This window comes from Tamandua tetradactyla, chromosome 14 (assembly GCF_023851605.1).
Source record: "Tamandua tetradactyla isolate mTamTet1 chromosome 14, mTamTet1.pri, whole genome shotgun sequence".
Classification (NCBI taxonomy): domain Eukaryota; kingdom Metazoa; phylum Chordata; class Mammalia; order Pilosa; family Myrmecophagidae; genus Tamandua; species Tamandua tetradactyla.
In genome coordinates, this window is record NC_135340.1 from 76,071,707 (window position 1) to 76,082,911 (window position 11,205).

Here is an 11,205-nt window from a genome sequence, read left to right on the forward strand (position 1 = left end):
ACCTACTTCACAGGTGGGATTAAGTGTAAATGTATATAAAACAGGATGAACTGACAGAAAGAACAAAATAGGAGAAAGAAGAAAATTAACATTTTCTTTTTATGCATGACACCTTATATACATTGCTTCATTTACTTCTACACCAGTTTTTTCAGATAGGTGTTGTCATCCCTCTTTTCAAATAAGGAAATGGGACTTTAAAGGTTAACTGATTTAACCCAAGGTCACATAGCTAGTCTGTGACAAAATTTGGGTTTCAATTAAGGCTAGTTTTACCCAATTCCAACAGTCTCATAATGTCTCTCAATATATAAATGTTTTGTAAAATGATGAGCTTTCTCTCATTGGAAATAATCAAATAGAAATTACTGGCTGTGAGATTAAGGCAGATTAGCTATCAAGTGCCCTTAAATACTAGAATTTGTAATTCTATAATTCTCACTTTCATTCATTCATCCATTCATCTAATTATTTAACATGTTTTTATTGAGAACCTATTATGTGCCAGAGCAGAGCTAGGTGACTGTATTATTCAGGGATGTCTACAGAAACAGAACCAACAGGAGATTATCTGTAAATATGAGATTATAAAGTGTCTCACACAACTGTGGGAATGGAAAAACCCAAAATTCGTAGGGCAGCCTGTGAAGCTTGTAGCTCTGACGAAGGGTCTGGATGAACTCCACAGGAGAGGCTTGCTGACTGAAGAAGCAGTGAAAAAGTCTCTCTTCTTCTTTAAAAGTCTTCAGCTGATTGGATTATCTCATTGGTGGGAGATGTGCCTTAGTTGATCATAGATGTAATCAGCCACAGATGTGTAATCAACTGACTGATGATTTAATACATCAGCCTTTTGCTTTATCAGCCGGCCATGAAATATCCTTGCAGCAATGATCAGGTTATTGCTTGCCTGACCAGCAACTGGACATCATCACTTAGCCAAACTGATACCAGTACCTAATCATCGCAGTGACAGAGTAGTGAATAAGACAATCAGCAAGAAGATAAGCACAGATAATTCCAGAAAGCAAATGTGCTCTGATGTCAATTGAACAGGGTCACGAGATAAAGAGTTCTTGGGTGGTTGTGTGTGTAAAGGGGGACTCCTTTAAGTGGGGTGGTCAGGGGAGCCTCTGTGTGGAGAGGATATCTGAGCTAAGGCCTGAGGATGAGAAGGAGCCAGCCACGTAGAGACCTGAGGGAAGGGCACTTCAGGCCGAGGGAACTATTAATGCAAAGGTTTTAGCAGAAACAAATGTGTAAGATAGAAGGATAAAGAGGAGAAAAGTGTGGCTGGAGGGTGCTGAGTGCAGGGAGGAGGGCACATGATGTCCTTGGAGAGGCCGGCAATAGCCAGACTTCTTATGGCCTGTAGGTCACGGTACACAGTCTGAATTTTATTCTACTGGCCCTGGGAATCCCTCAAAATAATCTAAAATAGAAGGTCTTCCCTGGGCTCTCCATGCTGAATGATTCATGCAAACTCCTTACATGCCAGCATTTGCATTTTTCAGTAGAATGAAGGAATTACAGTATTATGGGCTACCTAGGCTTTCGCAGACAGTGACTGTATCTGACAAAAATCTACCCCTTTGCGTTTGGGCAAGAATGTGGATTCTCTCTGGCAGGCACTAACCGGTATCTCTAAGAAATCATAGACCAGCAGGTTCCATGTTCACCGCAGGCCCAGAAAGGATTTGCCTAAAGCACAGCCAATCATGGGCTATTCCCTCCACCCAGGAGAGGCTGTGTCAATTTTTATCCACACACAAGCACATCATCACCTTCTCCAAACCTTTCTCACCTCGGCGGCTAGGAAAAATAGGCTTCAGAACTGTGGTAATAGTGGTGTAAACTGGATTTGGACTCAGATAGTTGGCTCCTTTACGATTTTACACTTTGCATCAAGGAAGTCAACCTGTTTGAGCTCAGTTTCCTCACTGACAGATTCATGATAAAAAACAAATCTCACAGGATTGTTGAACAACAAAAATGTGTTAACATACGTGAAAGCACTATGTACAGTACATGCCACCTAGGAAGTGTTAAAAATGTTTATCTTTAAAAATTGGAATAAATAAATCTTACCACATAAGGCTAGGATCAGATAAGAAACATCTGGAAATTTACATAAGCCATATGCCTCCTTCATCTGTGGAACAAGAGTTGGGGAGGACAAGAACAAATTGCAAATATCTTCAGTGTCTAAAAAAAAGTAAAATGTGCATATTAGAATCATCTAAACTTGGGAGATAGGAAAATAAATAATACATGCAGGTAAAAATTTAGAGTTCTGTTTTATGCATACAAAGGGCGTAATTAACTAATCTCAAAACATGTAAATGAGGGCTTAGAAGCATTTTCAAAACACCACATCCAATTCCAGTTACATATGCGGAATTTGCTACATTATATAATTAGGTTTTTTTTTTTAACAAAAGATTTATTTATTTTGAATAGGAGTATTAAATATTATACTAATTACTGGTTATTTTACTTTGTACCATGGGAAAAGAAATGAATATTCATTAGCTCCTTAAGCTACTGATCCTCCACTGACTAGACAGATTCCAACATCACCACGAAGCTGTGGGTGGGTGGAAAACGCTCCCTGTAAAACCAGGCTTGTGCTACAAATCACAGCCTAATCTATTCTGTTAATTCACATGCTCTATAATTCCCCCAACACTGGAGCCACCAGAGCCCCCAGCTGAGCAGCCAATGAGAGAGAATAAATGCTAAGTTGATTGCAAGACAACAGAATTTTTCTGTCTACACAACCCGGTGACCTTGAACAAGACAACTCTTAAAATTTTAAACATGGTTTCATAAAATAAAACTAACATCTCCATCTATCCCAAACATGTCTCATTCGTTCCAAAAGAATATTTTATCACACAAATGTTTTCTAACCTGGTTTTTGATTCTACTCTAAGGAAAATATTCACTCCAAAAGGACTGGGCTTGGGATTTTAATTCATAAGACATTTTCATCATTGCTCAACAGGCAACCTGTTTTCCTCCAACGAAAGGAAAAACTAATTAGGCAATACATTTCTCGGGATACCTGTCCAGTTAATTCTTAATCCCTGTTCGGTTTAGGACACCTCAGTGCTGGAGTTCACATACTGCTTGATTTTTATTTTTTGGTTTGTTAAGTTTTGTGAGCCAATTTAGTGCTTGAGTAATTCACTGACCGTCGCACGAGAGATTGTCTAGTGGATCTGGGCAGGAACTGGTCTTGCCAAAGGGGCCACCCGTTTCCCTCTCGACCTTCTCAGTGGTGCTGACCTGCAGCCCCAGGGCTGCATCTCCACAGGTAGAAACTGCTAATTATGCCAGATCTTGCTGGGTAAAGGTGACTAGGTCAGACCTCACATGGGATGTTGGCTATATGGAAAAAAAAATCAGCTCTGGGTTTTGCCTCCATGGGGGCACAGAATATTAGGATGTGGGCAGAAGTATGCAAAGCACAGTAGCTTGATAGAGTTAGCGTTCCAGAAAATAAAACTCCCACACAGTCCTATGTAGAGAAGAACAAAGAAGGGTGTGTCTCCTCAAGTGATTTCAAATTTTCAGGAGACAGGATAGAAGAGGATTCATGCAAATATTTATTGAGTACTATGCATGTGCTATCCCCTTTCAGTACTTTTTTTTGAGTACTGGTCCACTGATCAGCCACAACCACATATCTTCCGTGCTTCTTAGAAATGCAAGTTCTAGGGTGCACCCCAGGCCTTCAGAATCAGAACCTTGAGCCGATGATTCCTCCCTTAAAATCTGAGAAGTTCTGCCAGACACTGTGTTAGGTGTTCACGACTTATCTCCACTTAATGTGTTATAAAACTGAAAGTCCAGGCCACAGATCTGCCAATATTTGGTTAGGACACAACTTAAGATAAAGTGCTAACTGACTGCAAGGGACCCAGGCAGAGGCATTTACAGTGATGTGAGATAGGCAAGGGCCATTTCCATAAAGAGCTCATGTGCAAAGGCAAAGAAGGGATCCACTTCAAGGCAAACAAGGATACTTTGATCCCCACCTGATGTACTTACATCAATAGAGTTCCTATCTCTAAATTTAGGTTGGAAGAGACACAAGAAATAAGGGTTGGTCTCCCCTGGTTTCCAACCGGCACTGACAGAGGGCTAGAAGAAAATTTATCCAATTCATTTAGCCAGCAGGGAGTTATTTAGGTCTTTCACTAGTCCATGGCCCTTGCATAGGAAAAATCACACACGATCCATAAACATTGGGGAGGGGATGTCTCTACTGATTTCATTGGACAATTGTGTCACATTTTATCTTTATTTTCTGCTCTTAATAGATGCTGGTAATACTTCTTGACAGGTTGTGTAGAGCCACAGATTTTCAAAGCCAAATGGAAGTGACTTTAAAGATATTGTAGAAATTAATGACCCGTGAGGATTTTCTATGGGCTTAGATCTATTCTCTCTGGAGCTTCCTCCATGTCAATCTTGATCAATTTGACTACTTTTCAGCATCTTATTCTTAAAGTTTTCTCTAAATGTAAATTACAAAACCAATGTATAAATTCATGGTTATAGAAAAAATTCAAACAATAAAAAAATGTTTGTTTTCACCAAAAAATGCCTTCACTGTTAAAAAGTGAAAAATCTCCTCTTCTCCCCTTGCCAAGAGTAAACATGGTTAATATTGCATTTTCCAGAGCTTATTCCATGCATTTACACTGTATATGCAGACAGCAACACAGTAGCGGTAATTTTATATACTTGGATCATATATGTTATATTATTATTCTGCAGCTTTTTTCTTGTTTTTTTTTTTTTTTTTTTTTGCATTACTTGCTTTTTGTCACTTTATTTTGTATCTCTCTCCCTCTCCCCAAAAGTCATGTTTTGGTCTACTCAATATATTGATTTTGAGAGATGAAAGCACAGGAATTTTTGGATTAAGGAAATTTTCTTTTATAGTAGCCTTTTTCTCTTTTTTCTCAGCTTGTCTTCTTTCCTTCTCTCTCTCTCTCTCTCTCTCTCTCTCTCTATATATATATATATATATATATATATATACATCTCTCACTTTCTTTCTTATTTTGGTGAATTATTTTTAAGTAAATCTTAGACATCATGCCATTTCGGCTCCACATTCTACACACTTTAGTATGCATCTCTAGAAAATATGACAGTCTCTCATATACCCATAATACCATTTTCACACGCATAACTACATTTAAATTTTCCTTGGTACAATCTCGTACTCAGGCCATGTTCACATTTCCCTAATTATCTAAAAAATATGTTCTATGGTTAATTTTACAGAATCCCCATAAGGCCCGTATTTTATATTTAGTCATCTAAAGTTTCTCACTTAGAATTGTCCCTCCTTCCTTTCCTTTTTCCCTTTACTTCAGGTAATTGGCTTGGAAACAGCCAGGTCTGTTGTGATTTGGGACTTCTCTGTTTCTTCCTTATAGTATTAATTGATCTTTTCACTCATCCTTCATATTTTCTCAAAATCAAAGTTAGCTTTGAAGTTTTGATTAGATTCAGGATTAACTCTTTGGAAAGAATTATCTATAGATTTCTTTTTATTATTATAGCTTCTATTCATAACTGCATCCTAGAAAGAGGAGCAGCCTGTCTGAATGAAGGTTGACCTGTGGGTTTTGGGGATGATAGACTGATCCCTCCATTGTAAAGTTCTCCATCAAATTTTCATCTAATGGCTTTATTAAGTGATGATTATTGCCTGAATTTATTATTCATTAGAGGTTGAAAATGTCAACTTCCTGGTTCTATTATTCCTTACATCTTTTTTTCTTTTTATTTTATTTTATTTTTTGTTTACATATTTATTATGTGGAGTTTTTCTAGAAAGAGGAAAACTTTCACTCATCAACACTGGCTATTTGGTTACCCTGATGTGATGTTCAAATAGGAAAGGCAAAATAAACGCTTAATCTTTTCTTATAATTTTCCTACAGCTTTTAGAGAAAAGAACTACTGCTCCAATTACATCCAATAGTGCTAAATGAGGTCTTTTCGTTTGTTGACTTTCTCCTGTTCCTTTCTTTTTTAAAAAATCTTTTTTGTTGTCATTATGGAAACATGAGTTTCTATGTTTTCATTGTGTTTCTATCGATAGAATTCACTATTATTTTTGGTGATAAAATTTCCCCATCTTTAGCTAAGGAAGCTCTTTTTTTTTTTTTTTTTTTACATGGGCAGGTACCAGGAACCAAACCCGGGCCCTCGGACATGGCAGGCAAGCACTCTTACCTGCTGAGCCACCATGGCCTGCCCAGGAAGCTCCTTCTTATTAGCTCACATGTCCCTTTGACATGATCCATTCCCCTCTGAGCGCTTCCTTGCTTTCAGGAAGGAAAGACTAGATTTCTTGTCCCAGACCTGAAATCAATCATTCCTCCAAGAAATCCTGATTCTTTTTGGTATTTAGAAACTACAATCTGGAAGCCAGGTATGCTCATTGCCATTGATCTTCTTAGTCTTCTCATACTTATTCAGTGGACAAAGCTAGGAAAATATGTGTTTTTACAAGGAAAACAAACTATAAATTTATATTGATATTTCCAACTCAAATTCTCTGTATAACTTTGCTGAGGTTATACATGTTATATATTTATTTCTTTCCCCTTATACTAAAATTCTTGGTTCCTAATAATATAAACATACTTATGCACATTATCTATCTATATGTACACACATATATGACTAAAAATACACATATTACTACTAATAATATGATTACTGAGTGAAAACAATGTTTTTGCAATTCTATTTGTCTTCAGATATATTCCACTAAGGATGGACTGTCAGAACTTTGCATTTTGATATCATCTGAAATAATTCTCTATGTTGTTATGTCACCAAATTGATGTAAATTAATTTTATTAGTGCCCATCAGTTTTTAATTTCTAAGCATTGATTCTATCCTTTTGCACTTAATTTTATTTTTGACTATGTAAAACATGACTCTAAAATCAAAGCTTTATAATAAGGCACATTCATCTTGCCTTTATATCTGTCCCATCTTCCCTGTTATGTTCCTTCCCCACAGGTAAACAAAAAATAATTAAAATGATTATTTTTTGCAAATGTAAGTAAGTATGTGCAGAGGTTCTGAATTCTCTGCAAACATTATGATATCCCCAAATAATGTTAGTTTTATTTCTTCTTTTCCAGCTCTCTATATATTCTATTTTTCCTTGCTGTTTTTCAGTTCTAGTTGTTTCTTCTTTTATATATAATTTTCAGCTCATTGCCAAAATTTTCAGTCTTGGTTTTCATTTACTTGAATGTATTTAGCATAGTTATTTAAAAGTACATGTTTTATATTCTGTTATCTAGAGCCTCTGTGGGTTTGTTTCTACTGTCTGTCATTTCTCTTGTTTTCAATCTTGTTATCATGTCTCCTTGCACGTCTGGTTATTTTTTTGGCAAGCTTTAGGCAATGTAAAATAAAAGTTATAGTGGTAACTTTTATTTTCAAGAAATTTTCAATCTTGTTATCATGTCTCCTTGCACGTCTGGTTATTTTTTTGGCAAGCTTTAGGCAATGTAAAATAAAAGTTATAGTGGTAACTTTTATTTTCAAGAGATTTCAGGAGATGTTATCTTCCTCCACAAAGGATTTCCATTTGCTTCTGGCAGCCACTTAGACTAAGCATGCTTGAAATATCACATTGCTTTAGTCCAGGCAGGGATTAAATTGCTTCAAAGCAAAGCTTCAGTCCTTATCTGTTCTATTTTTCATTCACTCTCATTCCTAAGATACAAATTCTCATGGTGTCAAACAAATGTGGGGACTTTAAAATGTCTATTCTCCTGTTTGTCAGGCCCTAAAATCCATTTTTGTCCTCTGGCCCTTTGAGTCTATCCAAGACTCTGCTCAGTTTCTCCCTTTTCAGCTGTCCCTTCTGGATAGGGCAGATACCTTTTAAAGGAAAGGTGGTCCCAAGTGATAGGCTCTATGTCCTTCAGTCTCTTGGTACCTCTGATATTTTGGGCTGGCTTAGGAACCAAATTTATTCACTGTGTCATTTTCATATGATTTAGGAAGGGGAAAAGAGGTAACAATGTATATTTAGTTGACTATCCAGAAGCAGAAGCTAGTTCTAATTTGTTCCTACTTAGAACTCAATATATTTCAGAAACAGAAAATTTTCTGACATAAGACATAACTGTTTTCCATTACTTAGATCTATCTGTATTTTTTTGTAACAAGCAGGTATAAAGAGAGCAGCACTTGGGGAGCATGAGGTAAACTTAGTACTTCTCCAAAGAGTTTCCTGCAGCTACACTAGCTTCTGCGGCTATTGTGTGATTTGCCCTATCTTTCGAAAGAAGAAAATAGAGTAAAGAGAATGGAAAGATCTTTTCACTCCTGCTAAGAGAGGGTATTATCAGGAGAGACGATACCTTCGTGAAATTTTAAGTTCAGGAGAAAACAGAAGGCTGGAAAGTGGATGCCAGAGCGCTGGCATTACGCCTCAAGGTCAAGAACTTAGGGCTGGGAACGGAGGCATCTTTGACCTTCCAGTGACCATGTCCAAGCAGGGCTTTGTTTGGGACTCGGGAAGGGTTTTAGCTGCTGGGTCCCAACTACATTTTAAATATTTTATTGTTTCTTCTTCATTAAATCTCTTCCCATAATGTTGTACAACAAGTGGTCATGACTGGGAGTATACCAACTATACAGGACAGTACATATTTTCAGATTCTCAGGTTGGGGGTTATTTCATATGAGATGGAAAATTCCCAGAAGACTGAATTTGGCTGAAGTCAGAATTTAGTTAAAATCTACATGTGGATTTGCCATAGCTATAATTTAATACTTCTTCAAATCTGGAAAAAGACAATCCAAACAATAGTGTTAGTGTTTACTCATTTAACAAATATTTTATTGAGCTCCTGTCATGTGCTAGTACTAAGGATAATTACTTAGGATTAAAAAAATGGAATGAAACATATTTTCTGTCCTCAGGGAGTTTTATCTGATAGGGTAGAGGGATATGGGAACCACTAACTATAACGCAATATGATAAAACACATATAATGGAGATAAGTATATATTATTATAGGGAGAGAAGTAAGGGAAGGTTAAGTTTGCCTTGAGAAGTCAAAAAATGCTTTCTTAAGTCACTTATTCAAATGTAACATACTGCATCATACTTTCCTTCATAGATTCAGCTGGAATTAGTATTCCTTTAGTAGCGTTTTTGTAGCACTTTATATATTCATCAACCATATCATTTACCCCATTTTATTAATTAATTGTTTGTAACTCTATCTCTCTAACTCAGTTGTGAGTTTCTTGAGAACAAAGAATAAATTTTATTCATCTTTGTATTCCCAGTACTCAAGAGTGCCTGCAATATAATATGAGCTCAGTAAATACTTTGTTTTTTACATGGACCAGGCACTGGGAACCAAACCTGGGTCTCCAGTATGGCAGGCGAGCCACCATGACCCGCCTTGTAAATACATTCTGATGTGTAAATGTGTGTCTAAATGGGTGGACGGATGAGGTAATATATTATTAACATTAGTTACACGATAATAAAACAACACTGTTCATTAACATAATAATAATTTGTGCAGATATTGGAGCTGTAATATGGTAAGTATAAATGGAGTTACTAGACAATTTAAGAGGTATTGATCTCTTTGATTCCTATCAAATGGGAGGAAAAGACTATATTAAACAATATTTTTGAGGTTTAGCTTAAGGCCTTTCAGCTTTTAAATGTATTTCCTTACTGACCTGGCTGATCTATGTAAATCCCTGACATTTTAAAGTTTAAATCTTGGTTCTTAGTTCTTAAGTGGGTATAGTGATATACAACAACCTCCTCGATTTATCCCGAGTCATGGCTGTTCTTGGTGGAAGATGAGTAAATTTCTCTCATTGCTGGGCCACTGGATGGAGGAACAAGATTAATTCATCTCAACATACAGGATTCTCTAGGCTAGGATTTAAGGTGATCACCTGTCTTGGTTTGCCCAGTTTTGTCCCAGTTCCTGTGCAGGAATTTCTATGTCCAAGGAAACCCCTCAGTCTCAGGCAAACCAGGACATATGGATGGATGAATGAGGTAATGTATATTGTTAACGGATGGACCACGCTGGCTCAGCAGGCAGAGTTCTCGCCTGCCATACTGGAGACCTGGGTTTGATTCCTGGTGCCTGCTCATGCAAAAAAAAAAAAAAATTAGTTACACTATAATAAAACAACACAATCATTAACATAATAATTTGTGCAGATATTGGAGCTGTGACGTGGTAAGTATGAATGGAGTTGGTCACCCTAAAAGGATTCCATAACTGGCAGAAAACATAAAGGATCTTATTTTGCAGATTTAGAAACCAAGGTGCTGAGATGATGATGACCAGTCCACAGTGCCATAGGTTTCTCCTCAGAAGCAAAATGTCTGTAATCTGGGCCATGAACTGCCCAAAATGTCATCATGGCGAGTGGCTGTTGCTGTGCACCAGGAGTTTCACTAACCTTCTCTTAATATAACACTTTTTCCATTCCGTTCACTTTTCTCCATAATGGTTCATCTCCCTCTACTTTTCCCTCCTCCCTTATATACAGTATACTGTCCATTCATTCATATCATGATGATGATGTATACACGGTGTGGTAGTTAGATTCAGGTGTCAATTTAGCCAGGTGAAGGCACCTAGTTCTGTTGCTGTGCACATGAGCTAATGGTATGTGAACCTCATCTGTTGCTGATTACATCTACAGTGAGCTAGGAGGCGTGCCTGCTGCAATGAATGATGTTTGGCTTAATTGGCTGTTGCTTAAATGAGAGAGCGCAACGTAGCACAGCCCAAGCAGCTCAGCATACCTCATCTCAGCACTTGCAGCTCAACCTAGGCCTTTGGAGATGCAGAAAGAAATCACCCTGGGGAAAGTTATTGGAACCCAGAGGCCTGGAGAGAAGGCCAGCAGAGATCACCCTGTGCTTTCCCACATAAGAAAGAACCTCAGTTGAAAGTTAGCTACCTTCCCTATGAAGAACTAATGAAATAAATCCCCTTTTATTAAAAGCCAATCCATCTCTGCTGTGTTGCATTCCATCAGCTAGCAAACTAGAACACAAGGTAAAGATTTAATTCCTTTCATTGGTATCCAAAACTTGCCACAGTATTATCCATATATACTTTTCCAGGGTGCCTTCTTTTCATCCG